Genomic DNA, 23,157 nt, shown 5'->3' on the forward strand with positions numbered 1-23,157 from the left:
GGTAATGTATGCTGATCCAGCTGGTAGCATACAGACTATCCAAATGGAAAAAGAAAAAAATCACAAAGATCTGGATAAAATACAAAAAGCAACTCTATGAATGTACCAGTTGGCAATCAAGTAGCCAGGACTTGAAAAGCTAAAATCTAGGAAGAAAGGGAAGCTCGTTGAGGTGCTGCAAATGTTCTGTGCAACATTCCCTTCTCTGGCCATTTGCTAACTCAATATGCAGAGCATGGAGGCTGAAGAGAAGGCCATGGGCACTCAAAGATTGAAGTTTGAGTCCACCAAGACAACCAGCACTAGAAGGCAAAGATGCCTAAGAGAAGGCAGCCACAAAATGGTAAAGTGAAGAGTTTGCCGGTCACTTCAATGCAGGCACTTGCCAACTTAGAACCTACGCACACGAGGAGAGATTGCCAAAAAACATGCAGAAAGCAGCTGTTAAGACTCAAAAAGTTAATCAGAGATTCTTGGTAGTTTTAAGATACCAGAAAAACAAAAATAAGAGTTTAGGGCTCATCACAGAAAAGCTGATCTTGATAAATACTCCTGGTTTTAATTTTGTGCCTCTGAAGAGCTGTGCTCTAAGAGCAATAGACCATGCTAGACTGGGCCAAGCTGATCTGCTGTATTCTGTCTGCCTCAGAATAACAAATTAAACTCTCCCTGGGAAAATATAAAATTATCCAAACCCTCTACACTTTTTTATTCACAAAGTCTGGCATTTGATAAAAGATGTCCAAGCATACCAGGCAAGCAAGAGAAACAGCAGACAACTAAACAGGCCAAAATTATTTAAGTTTTTGAAGTTATGTAACATGGACTTTGAAGTTAGAATTAATGCATTCAAGGGAATATAAAAAATGATGTAATTTTTACCAGAGAAGAAGAAATTATTATACATTTTTCTTAGAACTGAAAAAAATTGTCAAACTTAGGGAATGAATTGATTAGTTCAGTAATAGATTAGAATACAGCAGAAGAGATAATTTAAAAATTACCTAGATAGTAGCGCATTGGGGAAAAAATATGGAAAATATGGGAAAGAGAATAAAAGACAGAGATGACAGAGAAAATGTGTCAGAAGCAAAAATTAAAGATATTTTAAACACATATGTTTCCCCAAAACAAAAGACACCAAGCCACAGATTCAAGAAAGCTCTATGAAACATGCAGGCCAATAAAAAGAAAACTATGCTCAGGCACATTGTAATATTAATTGCTGAAAACCAAGACAAGGGGATAATTTAAAAAAATACCCTTCGGTAAAGATATAGTATCGTTGAAGAAATAACCATGGAAATGATGAAAGTAAAAAACAATGGGAAAGTATATTTGAAGTGCTGCTGAATAAAAATAACTGAGAGACTTGAATTCTATTCACAGGGAAATTGCCAAATATGTGGTGATGGAAGGAGAACTGACTCTGGGTGGTGAACACACAATAGGATTTATAGATGATGTAATACAGAATTGTACACCTGAAATCTATGTAATTTTACTAACAATTGTCACCCCAATAAATTAAAAAAAAAGATAAAAAAAATGAAAGTAAAAATAAAGACATTTTCAGACACATAAAAAATGAAATAATTTGTAGTCGGTAAGCCTGCACATATATTTTTTTTTAAGCAGAAGGAAAAGGATCCAAAATAGAGCAGTGTAGGCAGCAATGGAAAACACGTTAAAAAGTACATATTTTGACTAAGTTTAAATTTAATATTTACTCTTATAATAATAATGTGTTTAAAATACATAGTAACAATTGCAGAGGAAGTAGAAGGAAGTTAAATACAATTAAAGTGCTTTAAGGTACTTATTTTGTTGACAAGCCAAAAGTTAAACTTTAGAAATGGCCACAGTCTTTTTGTTTTTTAAATAAATTATATGGTAGCTTTTAGTTAGACTTAAATAGAAAAAAATATCAATATCAAGAATAGAAAAGAGGAATAATTTCAGATCCTAAAGTCAGTTAGACAAAGAAAAAGATATTATTGTGAATGACTTTATGCCACTATACAACAGGTCCTTGAATAACGTCGTTTCCTTTAGTGCTGTTTTCTCATAAGGTTGATGAGTTGCCATAGGAACTTAACTCCTGTTTGTAACAGTTTACCTGGTAAACTGATGGTAAAATTGTATTGTGGTATGAGTATGACATTTTGCAAAAAGTCCCAGAACCTATTGAAAACATTAAGTGAGGGCTTACTGTATTTCAGGTTAAATGAGCTGAACACTACAACACTAAAGTGATATAGAAGAGACATCTATTAAAGGTATTGAATTCCAGACAAAGAGACAAATGAAACAAAATCATTTCCCAAAAGAAAACTCCAGGCCCAGATAGCTTTACTAAAGAATTATTTAAGACATTTAAGGAAGAATTGAAATCAATCTTATTCAAACCTGTCAGAGGATAGAGAAATAAATATGTCTCAACTTATTTTACTATGCCAGCATAATCTTGATAGCAACATACAGAGAGACAAATTTCAAGTCAATTTCTCTCATGACTATAGATATGAAGATACTCAATAAAGCATTAGCAAAACTGATTCTAGTATATATGAAATCATCACCAACTTGGATCTATTTCAGGAATTCAAGATTGGTTAAATATATGAAAATCAACATTAATATAATAAAAATGAAGAAGTAATATCATTCTAGTCAAAGCAAAAAACCATTTCATAACATTCAATGCTCACTGAGATAAAACAAAATCTCATGACAAGCTATGAATCAAAGAAATCTTCTTTGATCTCACAGAAGATAACCACTAAAATCAGTAATAAACATTCTAATTAGTAATTAAATAATGAAAACGCATCTCCTCAAATTAGGGATATGAAATGGATGCTTATTCTTACAACTTATATTCAACATTATATCAGATGCCTTATTTTTTGTCGTAAAGCAAGATAAAGAATAAAAAATAATAAGGATTGGAAAAGAATAATTAAATAATATTATTTACGTGTCATATTTATGGACACATAAAACACAAAATAATATTTTGATTGACTATTACAGTTAGTAACTCAATATAATGATGTAAAAGTCAAGTATATTTTTATATTTTAACAAAAACCATTTCAAAAAAATTTGCAATAATTTAAAAATTTTTGATAACTAAAAATAAATGTAACAAAGCCTATACCTCTATGAGAAAACTGTTAAACATTAGTGGGAGATATTAAAGAAGTATGAAATAAATGAATAAATATATCATGCTTATGGACTGGAGGACTGGATATTATTAAGTATCATTTCTGATTTACATAGTCAATGCAATCCCAGTCAAATCTCAGTAGACTGTTTTTTGGAAATTTACAAACTGAATATACAAAGGGCCAAACATAACTAGTCAAATATTAAAGAAGAACATGGCAATATCACCTAGACTACTAGATACCAAGACTTACTATAAATAAAAGAAATTAAAGACGGTATTGGTTTAATGACAAAAAGACTAATAAACAAAATGAAAAGTCCAGAAGCAGACCCACATGTAAGTGATCACTTGAATTGTCACAAACATGTACTGCACTGCAGTGGGAAAATGAAAATTTTCAAATAAATGGTGAAGAGTCATTTGGATATCCATGTAGAATAGATATTTTGACACTATTTTTTATGAATGTGCTGATACACAGTAATCAATTCCAGATGGATCATAGATCATGAAAAAAGTAAAAATACCAAAACTTCTACAAGATATAACATAGAAAAAAAAAAATCTTCATACCCTTAAGACAGATAAAGATTTCTCAGAGGACACAAAAAGCACTAACAGTAAAGAAAATGATTGATGTATTGGATTTCATTAAAATTAAGAACTTCAGCTTACTGAAGATAACACTATGACTAAAAAGAGAAGCTCTAGCCTGGGATATTTGAAATTATGTATATACAATAAAGGATTTGTATCATGAACTCTTACAGATTAATAAGTGAAAGACAGAAACACACTAAAAAATGGGTAACATCTTTGAACAGTTATTTGACAAATGATAATATCCAAATGGCTAATAAATTCATGAAACGGTATTCAACTTGTCATCAGGGGTTATTCAGCTTCATTCCAACTGTTTAGAGAAGATACTTGGTATGATTTCAAACTTTTTCAATTTATTGATACTTGATTTATGGTTTCACATATGCTCTCTCCTGGAGAATGTTCCATGTACACTTGAGAAGAATGTTTATTCTTTTCTAATATTCTAAAGAATGTTTATTTTCTGCTGTCATGGACTGTAATTTTATATATGTATATATATATATGTATATGTATATATGTATATATGTATGTATATATATATATACATATATAACATAATCATATATATGTCTATAATTGTATGTAATTGCTTACAACTATAAATATGTTTCATGATCAATTTTTTAAATGAAAATATACCATTTACATTTACAAAATCAAATACATCTATTTAAATAAATATATATGTTTTGTTGACATTAACTATATAATTAAATGTGGTCTTGCAAATTTGTTAATCTCTATTATGAGGAAATATGTATTCAGTGTAAGTTTGGCAGTATAACATCATGACAGTAGAGCTAGTGTGAACAGAAAGCCTCAGGTTGTTCAAGTGGACACAGCATGAAAGATGACAGCTTTAATTCCTTCTGCCATTGCTCAATCTTGGAACTTTTGATACCGAAAATAGCCTGAATTAATTTTAATTAATTAATAATTGGCTTGTATATTTATATTTTGCTAAGTTTATGGATTTGCATGTTTCAATTGAATATTTGTTAAAGTACAAATTGACTGTTTGGTTCACAATGACAAACATTGGCTCTTGAAAGAGGTTATATTTACATTTTATTGGATCCACTATTTTGAATGTTTGTCAACATAACTATAATCCACCTCTGACATGTACTATTCAGCAAAAATCAAGAACAGCAAGCTTGAAAGTCTGTTTGGAGCTTCTAAACAGAGCATATATCTACCTGGGAAAGTTATCCTCCTCTACAGAGCTGTAGTTGTATGAAGGGTACTAATAAAAAAGTGAAGGAAAAAGGTAGCACTACAAGTGAACCAAACTGGGAATCTTAACACGTGTGTTAGCTGTTGCCTCAGAGTCAAAGCACTCTCATTGTTAAATGAGGTTTTAAAAAAATGATTGAGGTAGGGAATGGTTTATTTATTGTAGTAGAACAAGAGATTTTTATATTCTTACATCAGAGAGAATGAAAAGTTGCTGAAGGTTGTCTTGGCTTATATATTCCTACAGATAGATAGATAGATAGATAGATAGATAGATAGATAGATAGATAGATAGATAGATGATAGATAGATAGATGATAGATAGATAGATAGATAGATAGATAGATAGATAGATAGATAGATAGATAGATGATAGATAGATAATTATCTGAATGGTGGCTAGCACATGGTATTACATAAATGTTATTTCTGGTTATTATCTTTGATAAAATACTTTTTCCCCCCTTCTGCCACCTCCCCTCTCTCCCGTCTCCCCCCACTCCAGCTGAGGAAGTCGGTTGCCAGTCGTCTGTCAGCTGCTCACAGAGACTCACGGCCATCCACGCTGCCGGCCACTGGCCGCTCATGGTGGCACACAGTAGCCTGTGGCAGCACACAACAGCCTGTGGCAGTCCACGGCAGCTCACAGCAGCCCAGATCCAGGAAGATCTGTTGTTCACAATCTTAATTGTAGAGGGCACAGCTCACTGGTCCATGTGGGAATTGAACTGGCACCCTTGCGTTAGGAGGCGCTCCAACCACCTGAGCCACTGGGACGGCCTATACTTTTTTTTTTGGAAAGGTGTTTTATTAGAAATAATGTCCAAAATTCTACCCTGTATTAAAACACTTATTCAATGAAAGTTTAAAATACTTCTTATTTTCCTAATTAATTTAGGCCATTTGATGCTACCATCACATAGCACATTTTTAGCATAAAAAATAAAATTGTTTTAAAATTGCATTTTTTTATTGGGCCTTCAAAGGTATTGCTTTATGACAGACATCTGGCCATAACAGACCTTAATTCTAGTATAATACAATGAAATCCTAGTTTGTTCATTATTTTGTGAGGCTCGAAGACTACAGGATATTTTTAAGAAACAACACCTTCATATCTTTGATTGGCTGTTTAGTAAATCTGATTACAAAAAAGAAGAGAGTCATAGGGTTGCAGATCACAGTTTCCTTCCTTAGGGTACTAGGAGATCTATTTTGAATAAATATATTAAAGACAGGCAATTATTGGGCATAAGCCAGGAAATCATTTCAATGCTGAGTTTTTCTTTTCCTTTCTTTTTCTGTTGTGTGACTATAGCTTGCTACTTCCTCCTTTCCAGCTTTTCAACTTGATTTTACCTCTAAGCAGCCCCAGTCATGTGCTACCATGCCCTTATAAAAAATGTTTGCTCTTATTCTTGCTATCCCTCCAGACCACTGCATGAAATTTGGACCCTAACCCTTCACACCAAAAAATAGATTTCTCTCTATAAGAAAGAAGTCATTATATATAATATTGTTTAGTATTTATAATATAACATCATGCAATATATGATATCATATAATATTATTACATATTATATTAATATTTTATTAACTATTAAAATTTAAACTTGCTTTCAATTTAAATGAATCTTAAGAAGTCTACATAAATGGTTGTAAAATGACAGAATTAGGATTATTTGACCTACTGGGCATCAGTTTAAAGATTAATCTATTTACTAATATTTGTGTTTATAAATATTTGATGATAAGGGTGGTTAGAAGTTACATGAGTGTTACATAATTTATAAAAGTAATATTTAAAAATCATGTATCTGTTTTTTCCTATGGATGCAAGAGTCTTACCTTGCTTTATTCTTTAATATCCTACGTATTCTCACAAAGTTTCCTGATAAAGCAGCATTCTCAATGGAAATAGAAATGTTGGGTGACTTGTGCAAGCACTATAACTAGGACTTTGTCGCTCTGACTTCAAATTAAATGCTCTTTGCCTGTGTAGCACCTTTGCTGGTATCTTCAGTAATTTTTCAGGTTTCTATGTACTGAATTTTATTAAGTTTATATCCTCCAGCACATAGGAATATACCTTTTCATAACCATTATTGAAAATTTTAAATTATTTAAAGCTAATGTTAATTTTTCATTACTTAATATTTAAAATTTTGATTATTTAAGAAGTACGTTTTATTAATAAAGCACTATAATGGATGGCTAATGATCACCATCAAATGTAAATAATTGTCTTATCTTCACTAGTAGATTGCAGATTCATATTTAAAATGACTTTCAAAATGGGAACCCCTGAGCCTTTGGCTATGTCACATTACCCGGGTAGGATTTGATTTTAATAATGTTGAGTTTGTTTTGAGAAAAGGATGACATATATGTATCAGAAAGGCATGGTGAGGTAGAATAAACTTCTAATCACCACATTTTCATTTGACCTCTTTGTTTGTAATGCTGGCAATTATCTTTGTGTTAATTTACTTATACTGTGTGGTAGTTTGTTTTAGAAAAATTATCATTTCTATTCAGCAGATTGGAAACAAAAGTAAATATTTCCTATGATGAAACATAAAATGATCACCATAAAAATACCATTTTTAGTAGGAATGTGAAAAATGCTAAATTTAAAGGCAATACAACTGGCAGCAGTGGCCAAGTCAGGACTTTTAGAGTAATGCAACAGAAGGCTTTGAGGAAAGCAGATAACCCTAGCAGGAGTCCTTTGAGAATGTGGCTATGTGCCTGCCAGTCTGTTGCCCGATGTTTGGAGACCATACCAGATTTAGAAGCCTATCATCATCGAGGGACCATCTGGAATTCAGTCACAATTACCAGGAGGAAACTTCTTGACAAAATGCAACCTCTTTCCATCCCTCAAAGACAGACCTAGTTACTTCCTCAGAACCCCTGAAACAGGGAAAATTGCAGAGCTGTGGCAAAGTGGTGAAGCAGAAACTTACTATGTTAACTTGTCTAGCATTTCTCATGTCTACTTAAGGACAGGAAGCCTGTTTGAAGTGGTGGCACAGAGACCTGTGTCCTACGTGCAGACTTACACTGCAGTGGACCTACTTGCAGACTCGCGGGATGGGCCTTAATGGAGTCCCAGACTTACCACCTCAGACACCAAAGCTGCTTTCGAGGCCCACATCAGAGAAAAGTTTAATCAGACGGTGGAAGTTGTAGACAGGACCATGGAGAAGATAATCGATACATTCATCAAAGAGTTGACCCAGAAAACGGCCAAACTGTTGGAAGTTCGGGCAGCTTTTGTCCTGCTGACTCAGAAAAAACAGGAAAGTCAGAGATGAGAGCGGGCCCTGAATAGACAGGTGGATGTGGCCGTGGAGATGATCGCTGGGCTGAGGCAGCACCTGACCAAATTCTAGGAGGAGCTTCTCAGGAAGGAAGAAGTTGTTACTTTCCACCATTTCATCAAAGCAGCAGTTGAGAAGGAGATTCAAGGGAAAACTCAGCTCCAGGACTTTATTGGGAATCTGTTGCAACAGGCAGAACTAGTAGAAAATCAGTTAAGAGTACTATCATAGCCAGCAGGCTGCCAACTTCTGTGGAAACATCAGTGAGCACGTACTCACAGGTAGCTCCTCAAATAGGACATCCACATGCCAAAGCCGAGAGCACCCACATCCAGTGAATAATCACCCCGATCTCAACTCATTTTTATCCAAAGGATGAAAAGCCAAGGATGATAGAGCCAGCATACAGCCTGCTAAGTCCATTCACCAACAGGCCAAGTCCCCAAGAGAACTCTGCAGACTATTTATCTTCAGTTCTTTTAAGAGCTGTTACAGAGCTTTGTGGGCAAGGTTCTGTGCTGGGTGTGTGGGACCACTGCAGGGAAAGAGAAAAAGCCCTCCAGAACCTTCTGCACAAAGTAGAAAAAGATAAGACATATGCAATTCTAGTCATTAAAACACAAGGCAAAGAATGCATGATTAAATGCTAATATTGATTATATGCTAAATAAACATGTGGGCACAATTGTACCAGCATATACTTATACTTAAAGGAGGGGAGCAAAGCCGGAATAACAATGAACACTTACCAGGAACTCTTCTAAATGCTTTGCGTGCATAATTCATTTATTCTCGTTAAGTTCTTTGAAGATTTATTATTATCCTCAGGCGATATGAGGCACCAAAGTTTGGTAGCACACCACGAACTAGATGGTGGAGTGGTTGTCAGGCCCAGAGTGGATTCTCTACCTCTGCTCTCTACGCTAGGAGTGACTTCCCCTAGGACTGCAAAGAAAGGTGGAACATTTCTGTCTTAGTGCATATATAGCTTGACAGAGAGGACGAGGAGGCTCTGTAGTAAGAGTTTAAGTTTCATACTAGGAAGCCTGGGAACTCAGTACTTCTTATTAAGAATTTCATAATGAGAAGAGCAGGTTTCGCATAGGTACATGTACTCAGGTGGCAAGCCCGCTGGTCTTCCCACTCAAACATGGATGAGAAACTGCCCTAGATGGTTAGCACTCATTTCTGTTCCATGTTGGGGAGAGGGGCATGGCAGAGTGAACATTTGAGCTAGGGGAGACAAGGGGCAGGTAGGTCCAGCTCCGGTAGGTCTCAGAGGTCTGAAACTTGATTTTATCTTTATCAATGATTAGAAATAATTTAGTACACTCAACTGCTTTTGCAAAAGACACTGAGGCCCAGATTGTCTATATGGATTAATCACAGGGGAGTAAGGGCTAAAACCTGGTTTTTTAAGTCCTCATTCCAAGCCATGCGGCTGTTCATATTGCCTTTATGGCTGTTATGCTACTTTATTGTCCTGTGGTCAAGTTTTGTTAGGCTTTTGCTCCTTGAGAGTTCATATGTTATAAAAATAATGTGTGAGGCATCATTCTAAGTGATTTTGAATATTAACACAAGTTGTTTAACATACAGATTGTTATTGCAATATTGTCAGGCAATTACATAATCTCAAACTACATACAATATCCCTCTGTACTAGTTTTCTATTGTAACATGGCAAATTACCACAAATTTCATGGCTTCAAACAATGCCCATTCATGAACTCACAGTTCTGTGGGCAGAAGTCTGGCAGGTTGGGCTCTCAGCAAGATGGCAGCAATGGGCTCTTATCTGGAGGTATAAGGGAAGCACCTGCTCCCAGACTCATTCAGATTGTCCCAGAATTCAGTTCCAGGTAGTTGTAGGACTGAGTTCCTGCTTCCTTGTTTGGGAGTCATTCTCTGCATCTATAGGTCTCTCTCTGGTGGCAGATGGCACCCTTCATCCTCACAGTCAGCAAAGGCACGACAAATGTTTTCTATACTTTGAATCTCTCTGACTTCCCCTTCTGCCAGAAGTAGAGAAAATGATCTACTTTTAAAAGGTTCGTGCAAGTATGTCAGTCCTGTCCAGATAATCTCACTTTCATTAACTCTAAATCAACTGATTAGCAACTACATCTGAAAAATTCCTTTTGCATATGTAAGGTAATATAGTCAAAAGCATGATCTAGCTTCATATTCCAAGTCTCATCCCTGGGGAATAGTTCCTGCGGGGGTGCATCATAGAATTCTGCCTGCCGTTCCCTCCTAAGTCTGAAAATCTGAATTTCTGCTGCATTATATTACTTATAATAGTATTTTTTATATTAATGTGTCATATTTTTCTCAACAAGATTTTATACCAGCACATAATAGGACATTAATAAAATATGTTTAAATGCTCTATAGTTTTGGAATACCAACTATTATTCCATTTATATTATACAGAATACTTGCTTGTATATTACTAGAAAATAAATAAATACTATTCTAAAACCTACAGATCAGTAATAACTTTATGATGTGTGGAAATCTGTAATATATCCTCATGGAAGCAGAGAAAATTTTAGAGTAATATTTATAAAATCCATTTGAATATAGATATACTGGATATATAGTCATATTATTTTTTAATGGAGAAATTAACAAGATAGAAAGTACTTTTTGTTCATTCTACAATATTTTAGTAATATAAAAATAATAACAAGAATTAATCTTTTTCTAAACGATAAACTACATTGCTGTTTAGCAATCTAATTTTCATTTCTTAGGAAGTTCATAAAAATAATGATATAGTGTCCTGAGGAAGCACACAAAAGTAACTTATTTAATTGTCAGAAGAACTGTTTTTGTTTCTCTAAATGTTTGAATTGTAAGAAAATCTCAGCTGGAAATATGCAAATTCTATGGTTATCCTTTGAATTAGGCTTTTGTAATACCCAGAATTCTAGGAAAACAGGCAGGACATTAAGGGAAAATGTTTGCAATATGTTGCCTAAAACCACTCTGGGAATAAACTACAGTGTTATATATAACAAATTAGGAAAATTCTTTATTTTCTATCTCACATAGTCAGAGTTTTTAACACTCTCTTGCCCCAAGGATTAAATAAATTTGTGAAACCCTCAAAATATAGAAAACTCCTTCAGGATATCTCTCAAAAATATGGCTATAAGCCATATGTCTTCAGCTGTTACTTTCAGTTTAATGAAAAATCCATCCAAAGTTTTCTTGGTAACATTTTCATTGTGTTAAAAAACTACATTTTCAGGTGTTCCCTTAAAAATACAATACATTTTCATTGCAAAATTTTTGAAGTCTGATCTACAGTACAGATTATATGCTCCAGATTGTGCATCCAACTCTAAAAATATTTTCCCAATGTCGTGTGGGGTGGCCTGTGGGGTCTCTAGTCCCGCTCCCCACATAGGAATGCAGGATATGGTTAGGCCAAAGAGGAACATCCAAGGAGCCATAGATAGGGGAGTCATACCACTATAGTCTCACTGGAGGCTGGGCAAGACACACGCAGTAGTAGCCACACTATCCGCATTCCACCATTCACTTCCATGCCTGCCAACCAACCAACCAATCAACGCAGCCCTGCAGGTACATCAGTAGCCAATTGGCTAACCGGTTACAGCTGATGGCCAACCAATCACAGTTGATGGTCATTCACTACCCAAGCCAGCACCTCCCCACCGAGGCCAAGATCCTGGAAACTGCTCTTCGGGACTCCTTCCCCACACCCAAATATACAAGAGACACTAGAGCTTTGACCTATGTAAAACTGTTGTTGGAAAATGAGTTCTTGGTGTTGTAATAGGAAAGAATTCTAGAATGCATAACATGAGCCAAACAAGCAGTGAATTTATTAAAGAAGGACAGTACACTCTCAAGAAGGGAGAGTGGGCCGGTCTGGAGAACAGCAACTGCCCCAAAGAACAAAGAGGTTTAGGAATTTATTCTAAAATGAGGGCATGAAATATTCAAGACTTAGGTGTGGCATTTTTAGGCATTCGTAGGTGGTTCCTCACAAACCATTCCTTCCCATCAGGCAGAGGGATTTTTCTGTCCTTATTTGGGACAGAATGGCAGTGAGGGGGTGAAGTGGGACCAGTCATGGCAGCACAGGGGGTGAAGATTTTCCCTAATCGCAATGCTAATAATATTAAAATCTATTATAATTAGCTAAAGTCCACCTTGAGAGGCAAGATGGCATCCTGAATCTGTTTTAAGTCAATGAAATCTAGTTCTGACCAGTGTGGTAGCTGCACTTTTCTGATTAATCATCTCATCTCTTCCCTTCTTTGTTTTCACAAACTTCCTCCTTCTCTCCCCCCCTTCTCCCTGCATCCCTATTCTTTCTTCCAATGGTAACAAAAGCATTCTGGCTCTGGACGGGACACTTACTTGGCCTCTGTCCCTTTTCCCTGGAGTACTAATCTGGAATTATAATTAGCACCAACAATTATCTTTGACCCCACTCATTTTCCTCCTTCCTTCATTTTTGAGTCTTGCCAAAGGAGACTGTACAACTCTGTGTCTTATCACAACAAGAACCATGTTTTAGGCTTCATGTGCTCTGCTCAGAAGATTCTGCCACTTTGTTAACAAATGACAGCATGGAACCCAGAGTTTTAATTCTATGCAAAGTAATAGCAGGATAACCAGGTTTCTCATTTACCTTTTCCTTCTTGGAATTTGTAATTTTTAGCTTTTCACTAACATAAGAATAAACAATATTAGAATGTTTTCATGAAATAGCATCCTTGTGCTCTGTTAGTGGCTATACTAAATTTTCTTTCCTCTCAAAATAGCAAAGTGCTTGATATATGCAGAGAAATGCCTTAATATGGCAAACAAAATAATATAGATTAATATTCTATTATTATAGTCTTTATACAAAAGAAATGGTGTCTATTGGAAGAACAGCACTAGAATGCAATAACTTGTCTAGGTTTTTCTCTATTTCCGTACATCTTTCAAATGTACAATGGTTATTGGACGTTGCTCACCCTCTGTTTTTAAACATGTGCACTCTCTGGATTTCTGTAAACTGTCTATCAAACAAGTGGTGTATATTTTTAGCACCTTTCCCCCAGTGTGTCCAGATTCCATTTGTATGAGAATCTGTGATAAAGAGCCTTCATATTTACCATACCATATGGACCATACTGTACCACTTTAATTCTTATGACAATTGTATGGGGGAAGTCCTTGTCAACCTTCAAAATAAAAGTCAACTAGGTATTCCTTCACCAAAAGGATTTATTCAGGAAAAAGAGAACAGATTACAATCTAGTACTTGTAGCCATGGTGAACCACGTGGAGGAAGAGATTGAGCAGGAAGCCCCTTTTACAGAGGGGAAGAGAAAGTAAATCAGAGCGGTGTTATAACCATAAAGCTCTATTGTAAACATAGAATTTTTCCTGTAGGGTTCTCATAATAGCACAAAGTATGAGAGCTCTTCCCACAGGCCCTAGCTTCTCCCACAAGGTACTCTTAATCTCTGCTCAAGTTAAGGCCTGGGTCATAAATTTTAACAACATTGTTATTTTCCCCACTGTGAAAGCTAAGATGGTAGAGTTGGATCTGGGACTCAAACCTGAGTCTATGAGTCCAAGGCACCAAATTTTAACTACCTTACTTACTCCCACTCTTTATGATTGATCAGTTCTCACAGGGAGCAGCATTGTGATATCAAATTACCCTTCTACAGAACCCTATTCTTCCCCATGAGAGTCCCACGCACTGACATTCCCAAGAATGTGCTGCTCAAGAATTGTAAGCTGAGAACTCACTTCACAGTGAACTAAGAAAGGGGAACTTAAATAGGAGAAGTTCACTGGTAGCTTGAGACTACTGTACCTTTCTGTTTAAAAGCAGATACGGTTTTTCAACGGAACATAGTAGCAATTTTAGAATATCTGGTTCTTAGATTGCATTTCCATCCCTATTTTGCTGAGTAAATCTATCAGGCAGGTTTTTATTCAAGTTTTCATTTACTATTTGGTTTATTGAAGTCCATAGAAGTGGGCTTCATCCTGAATGCCAAAACCTGCTGACTTTCATATTGCAAGGCATCACTTTCTGATTGTACAATGACTCAACAGAGAGCTGGAACTTGGTAGTCAAAACAAAATAAAACAAAAAAAACAGTGAATTTCAAAATGGTGGAATTTTCTTCAAAAGACCTTTTAGAACCTCTTGGGAATCTTTGTATTTGAATAGGACTGGATTAGAAGACTCTGTGTGTGTGTGTGTGTGTGTGTGTGTGTGTGTGTGTGTGTGTGTTTTCCACTAGAGTTAGAAAGAAAGAAGACAATTTTCAAACCTCTTGTACTACCTTTTTTCTATCTATTATACATAAAAGTATATCTAGCAGATATTTCTTAAACCCATGTATCATTTATATTTTAAAATAAGTGTACTTATTTCATTATAAAAAGTAATGCAGGGGACACGTCATAGGAATGGCAGCCGCAAGGTGGTCTTCTTGAGTTCTCCTCCGGAACTTACCACAAATTGAACATCTATAACCCATCAAAGGGTTCTCTACTCATCACAGAGAACAGCTAAGAGACTCCTACAAGGATAACTTGAAGGTGGGCAAATTGGGTGAGCAGGGGAAAAGGGAAGGGAGCTGAGTGGAGACGCAGCCCGCATCCATGGCTGTGGACACGCAGCAGGTCCCAGGACAGAACAGAGACCACAAAAGCCAGGAGGTGGGCTCTTTCCCTGCATCCCACAGCTGATCTCTCCTGCCCAGAGAGCAGCATATCCAGCATTTGAGGCAGTAACCTCAGCTGAGACCTCCAGCTGGGCCCTAGGTCAGACAAAGGACGTAAACTCCATATCTGGGCCCCTATCCCCACTCTCCCAATCTTACCTCCTCCCTTCCAGAGACTCAAGCTGGCCCCTGAACTGAGAAATAGTGTCATATTACAGAGGAGCTGTAGCGCTCAGGATCTGGAAAGACGAAGCTTGCAGCTCTGACCCAAGGAAGAGGCTGGGAAGAGTGTGATAATGCTGGGCTGGGAGAGAGAAGACTCCTCCAACCCCAGCACCCACCTTTTCTGGCCTGCCTAGGGCAGGGCAATTACAATTGCAGAGACACTCCCAGGGGTCAGCAGTAGGCAACAGATGCAGCTCTGGGCTTTCAGCAGCTCAGAAATATCCCATCCTCCACACACACACACACACACACACACACACACACGCACACGCACACACGTAAGTGCCCTAAGAATCAGGAGACCTGGGCACAGGGCTGGTCATATTACTCTCAGTGCTTATATGTGCAGGGAAGAGCAGAAACTGCACTGACTTTGTAAAAACTACCATCCAGACCCCATAGTCCCACTCATCTAAAACTCCAGTCCCAGGGTCACTCTGGGCACCAGGTGACCGGCTCTGCTTGCACAAGACGCAGAGCACTCTTTGGTACAGCAGAGGACAACCTGGAGATTACTTGGTGGGCTTAAGCCAAGACAGGCGCTGCTTTTTTGTTTTGTTTTGTTTTTGTATTTTTGATATTTTTGCCTGTGTTGAGTGTGGGTTATCGGTTGTTTTTAGATGTGAGTGTATTTGGTTTTTTCTTTGTTGTTGTTGTTGTTGTGCTTGGTGATTTGCTTTGTTCTGAAATTGCCCTACACCAGGGCCCAGCTCAAGAGGCACAAGATTCAACACACCCAGAGGCCGACTCCAGACCAAACCAGAGTATTACGGGGTTTGACCTACAAGTAACACACCCAGAAGGAATTCTCTACAGGCACAAAAGCCCATAGAGGCCAAACCTCATTTAAGTGGTCAACCCTCACGCAGCAGAACATCCACCATGGGCAGAGCCAAATCTCACAACTAGTCAGCCTAGGAGTCAATCCCACCTACTGACAAGCCAAAAGCAATTAAAGATCAACTTTAACAGGGCAATATACATAACACAAGAGTCACCTCTGGAGCACACACACAGGAGAAGAAGGAAGAGGTGCAAGTCAAATATAAAGGACACATAATACATAAGATAACTCAGCAAAAACCAAGAACCCTAGGGGATCTACCTAATACATTGAAGCAAACACAGAGAGTCAGCCAGAGTGGGGAAACAAAGAAACATGTCCCAAATAAAAGAACAGAAGACTGTGTACCACCAGGGAAATTGAATCAGTAATCAACAAACTCCCAACAAACAAAACCCCTGGACCAGATGGCTTTACATGTGAATTCCACAAATCATTCAAAACAGAATTATCACCTATTCTCCTCAAGCTCTTCCAAAAAATGCAGAAGGAGGAAAGGCTCCCAAACACTTTTTACAAGGCCACTATCACCCTGATCCCAAAAATAGGAAAGAGACACTACAAAAAAAGAAATCTATAGGCTGATATCTTTAATGAACATAGATGCAAAAATCCTCAACAAAATATTAGCAAACATAATTCAGCAATACATTAAAAAGATCATACACCATGATCAAGTGGGATTCATTCCTGGTATGCAAAGGAGGTTCAACATCCACAAATCAATTAATGTGATACACCACATTAACAAAATGAAAAATAAAAATTATATGGTCATATCAATAGATGCAGAAAAAGCATTTGACAAAATCCAGCCGCTATTTATTAAAAAGCCCTTAAGAAAGTGGGACTAGAGTGATGATATCGCAACATAATAAAGGCCATATATGATAAACCCACATCTAACATCATACTCAATGGGGAAAGGCTGAAACCATTCCCTTTAAGATCAGGAGCAAGGCAAGGCTGTCCACTTTCTCCACTTCTATTCAATGTAGTGCTGGAAGTTCTAATCACAGCACTCAAACAAGAAAAAGAAATAAAAGGCATCCGAATTGGTAAGGAGGAAGTAAAATTGTCCTTATATGCAGATTACATGATACTATATACAGAACCCTAAAGAATCCACCAAAAAACTATTAGAGCTGATAAATGAATTTAGTAAAGTAGCAGGATACAAAATTACTATTCAGAAATCAGTTGCATTTGTATATACCAATAATAAAATATCAGAAGGAGAAATTAAGAAAACAATCTCATTTACAATTGCTTCAAAGACGATAAAGTACCTGAGAATAAATTTAACCAAAGAAGTAAAAGATTTATATTCTTTTATAAGAGTACAAGACACTAAAGACACTATAAGACACTAAAGAGAGAAATTAAAGAAGATACAAATAGAGGGAAATATATACCATGCTCATGGATAGGAAGAATTAATATAGATAAAATGTCCATACTGCCTAAGACAATATACAGATTCAACGCAATTCCTATCAAACTACCAAAGACGTTTTTCACAGAAATAGAACACATAATCCTAAAATTTATGTGGAACCATAAAAGACCTCGGATAGCCTCAGCAATCTTGAGAAAAAAGAACAAAGTGGGAGGTATAATGATACCTGACATCAAATTATACTACAAGGCTACAGTAATCAAAACAGCATGGTACTAGCATAAAACAGACACATAGATCAATGGAACAGAATAGAGAGCCCAGAAATAAATCCATGCCTATATGGTCATTAAATCTACGACAACAGAAGCAAGAATTTATTTTGGGGTAAAGACAGTCTATTTAATAGATGGTGCTGGAAACCTAGACAGACACATGCAAAAAAATGAAGCTGGACCACCTCCTTACACCATATACAAAAATAAATTAAAAATGGATTAAAGTCTTAAATGTAAGATCTGAAACCATAAAATTCCTAGAAGAAAATATAGGAAGAAATTTTAAAGACATTACTCGGAGTAAGATTTTTACTGATATATCCCCTCAGGCAAGGGAAGTAAGAGAAAAAATAAACATGTGGGATTACATCAAACTAAAAAGTGTTTTTCACAGCAAAGGAAACCATCCATAAAACAAAAAGGGATCCTACCGAATGGGAGAAGATATTTGCCAATGATATATCCAATAAGGGGTTAATATCCCAAATTTATAAAAAACTCACTCAACTCAACTCCAAAAAGCAAACAACCCAATTAAAAAATGGGCGGAGGACATGAAGAGACATTTTTCTAAAAAGGACATACAGATGGCAAACAGACATATGAAAAAATGCTCAACCTCACTAATCATTAGAGAAAGGCAAATAAAAACCACAATGAGATACCACCCCACTCCAGTCAAAATGGCTATCATCAATAAATCAACAAACAATAAGTGCTGGTGAGGATGTGGAGAAAAGGGAACGCTTGTGCACTGTTGGTGGGATTGCAGATTGGTGCAGCCACTATGGAAATCAGTATGGAGGTATCTCAAAAATCTGAAAATGGAACTATCTTATGATCCAGAAATTCCACTCCTAGGTATCTATCCAGAGAAATCCAAAACTCTAATTCAAAAAAACTTATGCACCCCTATGTTCATTGCAGCACTCTGCACAATAGCCAAGACATAGAAACAACTGACATGCCCATCGGTAGATGATTGGATTAAGAACCTGTGGTACATTTATACAATGGAATATTACACAACCATAAAGACAAATGAAATCTTACCATTTGCAACAACATGGATGGACCTAGAGAACATTATGTTAAGTGAAATAACTCAGACAGAGAAAGACAAATACCATATGATCTCACTTATATTTGGAATCTAAAGAAAAGAGTAAATGAATGAACTAATCAGAAACAGTCTCAGAGACATAGAGGAAAAACTGAGGGTTGCTAGATGGGAGGGAGGTGGGGATGAGGGGGAAGTTGAGGGGATTAGAAAGCACAGTCAGTAACCACAAGATTGCCATGGGGATATGAAAGTCAATTTGGGGAGTGTAATCAATAATGTAAAGATTTTGTAGGATATCTGATGGACACTTGTCTAATTAGGGTGACCACCTCAGGGATGATGTAGATGCCTGATCACTGCACTGTACACCTGAAGCTGAAGCTGAACAATAATGAATGTCAATTACAATTTTATATATATACATTATACAATTTTTTATATATATATATACATTATATACTATATATATATATGTAGTGACAAGAAACGGAGTACAGCATTAGGAATAGAGACAGTGGAAATGTAATGGCTGTGTGCGATGTCAGAGGAATAGTGGATGTGGAGAGGAGGCTTATCACTATGTGAGGGATATAAATGATAAATGTCTAACTATTACATTGTTTTGTACACCTGAAACTAATAAAAAAGTTATAAAAAGTGATGCATATTTGTATAGACATCTTGTAAAATGCTGAAAATTCAAACATTAGCAATCAAACCTAAAGCAAATTCCCAACCTCAGAGAATATTGTCTTGCTAATATCTGGTATGTTTCTTTTCAGTATTCAGTAATCCAGAACTTATTGTCTTTTACAAATTGTGTTTCTTTAAGCTTTTCATCCACTATGCGGCACATGAGCAAAGTAGACGGAAAATCTAGCATTCTTTTGGTATTGCTGTTTCCAGTGGCATCAATAGAGCCAAGAAACTTGTGGGCACTTAATAGAAAAACATCATACTTGAAGAATGAAATTCTAATTTTGAAGTTAATTAAAAGAGATTTATAGAGTGTTATATATTTTATTCGCCCTATTTTGGTACCTCCTATTAATATTTTGCAAATTAAAATGCCCAAATATACAGTACCAAATGTTATCTATAAATGTCATCTAATTTGAAGAAACTGGTAAACGAAAATTTTACTGCTTTTAAATTTAATGAACATTTATTTAATTTTAAGAGGTTGAGGAAGATAGGGAAGGCCTTTGGCCAAACTGTCAGATTGGTGAGTTATGTTTTTGATTTACTCCTCTCAAGCTTCCCCAGAAATTCTCTGTTAACACTCCAACCTCCTGACCCTTCTCAGATTCTCTTAATTCCCTTCAAATGTATATGCGTGTGCATACACATACATATACATACACAGATATAAATAGAGATATGGCTAAAAGTATGTGCGTGTGTGCGTTTTTCTCTAGAAAGAATTTTTTTTTTTTAGTTTCTAGTCTAAAGGAGACACAACAAATCACTTTACACTTTGCTGCTTGTAGGCACCTAAATTATAGTCTCTTCCAAATTGAACTGGTGACCAACCTGATTCAACACCTTCTTATGCCTCTGGTCATGTTTTCTTTCTTGGTGAATGCTAATACCATGCTTTTGGTAATCCAGATCTGAAACTTGGAAATAACCTTTGTTATTTATTTATGTCCCCGTAATTATCAAATACGATTGATTTACCTCTAACTCTTTCAAGTCTCCTTATTTAGAACCTTAATATAGGTTCTTATCAAGTCTCCCTTAGATTATGTTATTAACCTCCTGTGTCAGACAATGTCTGAAAGGAAACAATGGCACATAAAAATTGGGCATTGTGAAGAGAATTTAGTTAAAGAACTTTTACAAAGGTTTGGGCATAGTGTAGTAAAACACAAGAAAAATGTAATATCCCATGCCTAGCAGATTTTATCACCCCTGAAGGGACAAGTGGAGGGAGCAAATATCAAAGATAGATATAGACATACATAGCGAGTTATGTGGAGAGAAACGCTTAACAGGGACTGTGGTCTTTAGATGGAGGCAGTTAGCCCTTTGCAAATCTTAGTAAGGAAGCCGAGGAGTAGATACTTCAATTTTACTTTCCTTCCTCCCTTCACTATCTTGCTATTGCTCCCAACTGGCTGAAGCCAACTGGAATTCAGAGGAGAAAGAAACCAGTTTCAGTCTCTACAGGTCAGCACAGGTCTGGGTTGAAAAGGGCATGGATTGGACTCCTGGGGCAAACAGAAAATATCCCATAACCTTTACTCCAATCTCCTTTCACTATCTTCCTCAACATCTTTCCAATCTAAACAAACATGACAAAACAAAATAAAACAACAACAACAACAACACAGTTTTTTATCCTACTGTCAGATTGATATTTGTAAATGCCATTTTTCCTTGAGGAAATAATTCTAATGTATCTCCAGGGCTTTCAAGATAAAAAGGACACTTGTAGCAGGGCATACAGGTTATTCACAATTCACCTCTATTTGCTTCTCGCTTTATCCCTTTCCCAAACTGACCCCTCTAATCTGCACATCTCTAATGTCCTCTGGCAATGATAGACATCCCCAACTGTGCATGCATCTCTGGGACTCTCTCCAAGCATAACCTCCTTTTACTTTAGACAATTCCTATCTGTCCTCCAAAACTCTACATTCTTTCTTCTGGGAAACGTTTCTTGGCTCTCTCATTCAAAAATTGATTTGGATGACTGACATATCTCATAATTCTTTTTTATTTATTTATTGGGGTGACAATTGTTAGTAAAATTACATAGATTTCAGGTGTACAATTCTGTATTACATCATCTATGAATCCCATTGTGTGTTCACCACCCAGAGTCAGTTCTCCTTCCATCACCATGTATTTGATCCCCCTAGAAATTTATAAGAGATTTTAATTTGTTATTTGGTTCTTTTTAAAGAGTTTTTGGAATGTTGAAGGCAGAAGCTTTGCCTTATAACTCTGAAAATTGAGTCAGGTATATAAAGAAGTGTTTAAAACTATATGTTTATTATAAAACATCTAAGGCCTCTTGAAATGTCTAATAATGAACACTAATGTAACCATCATCCCGATTAAGAAATAACCCAACAATAAACCTATTGCATATTCTTTTCTTACCACCAAGGTGACTACCATACCGAAATTGCTATTTTTCATTTCCAATATTTATTTATATTTCAAGTATGGGAGGTTATATATTCCTAAATAATATATCATTTTTTAATATTTAAAATTTTTATTAAATAATATCATACTGTGTACTAATAATTATAGTGATATTTTGATCAGATATATGAATAAATCCAAACAATCTGCATCGACTACTAACCCCAAAGCTCAAGGTGGCAGGAAGAATTCTAATATGACCCTCACAACGACCATTTTCTGGAGTACGGATGCTACCTATGTGTATGATAAGGTGACGCTCTTATGTCATTTACATTATATGACAAAGATAAAGGGATTTTTCATATTTGATTAAGGTTCCTAATCAGTTGACTTTTAGAAAAATCAAAACAGAGGTTATCCTCGGTGGGCCTGACATACTCAGTTAAGCCCTTTAAAAGTGACTCGAAGGTACAGACATGCTCTTCCACTGGCTTGCAAGGGGAAAAACAATCACTCTGAACTGTCTGTGGAGAGGGGTGGCTTTTAGCAGTGGAGGGACTCAGTCCTTCAACTGTGAGGAACTGAGTTCTGCCCATTGTGGGGAGCCATGGTTACAGCTAATTGCAAGCCTTAATGGCTCAGTTAATGCATAACCGGTTTGTGCTCCTGAGGCATTGTCTTTGCCTGCACCTGGAGGGTGCTTACGAACTGCTAAGGTATGAAGTGGAAACAACCAGTTTCAAGACATAGTGATGCTAATCAGGATAATTGATGGATTCTGTCATGGGACAATCGTTTTGGGGAGTTTCAGTGATTAAGTAAGTTTCTGTGAAAAAGTTAAAAATCAACTGTTAATGATGTAATGCATTTTTGTGATTGTGAGCTTACACGTACTCAAAAGATATAAATTCAGCAGAGAAAATAAACCTGGTGCTTCAGGACCACTGAAGACCGGCCGCATTAGCATATGTGTGAGTGCCTTTTTTCATTCCCACTCCCCTTTTCAGGAACTGTTCGACTCGTGGCGGCTGGCTCGCCACAGCCCATAACCTGAATGAGTTTGGAAGAGGACTCTGAGCTCCAGGTGAGAACTCTGCCCGGCTGACGCTTCCATTTCTGCCTGCTGAGACCTTAGCACAGGATCCAACAAAGTTTGCCTGGACTCCCAACCCAGGCAA

At 36.5% G+C, this 23,157-nt stretch overlaps 1 pseudogene; it reads left to right on the forward strand.

Annotated features, from left to right (window-relative positions):
• The first annotated feature begins 235 nt into the window (after nt 1-235).
• On the forward strand, nt 236-8,938 carry LOC109435023 (protein ZNF365 pseudogene; annotated as a pseudogene).
• Nucleotides 8,939-23,157: the final 14,219 nt, after the last annotated feature.

The sequence above is a fragment of the Rhinolophus sinicus genome, chromosome 7, assembly GCF_057876585.1.
Source record: "Rhinolophus sinicus isolate RSI-liver-muscle chromosome 7, RSI-T2T, whole genome shotgun sequence".
NCBI classification, from domain to species: Eukaryota; Metazoa; Chordata; class Mammalia; order Chiroptera; family Rhinolophidae; genus Rhinolophus; species Rhinolophus sinicus.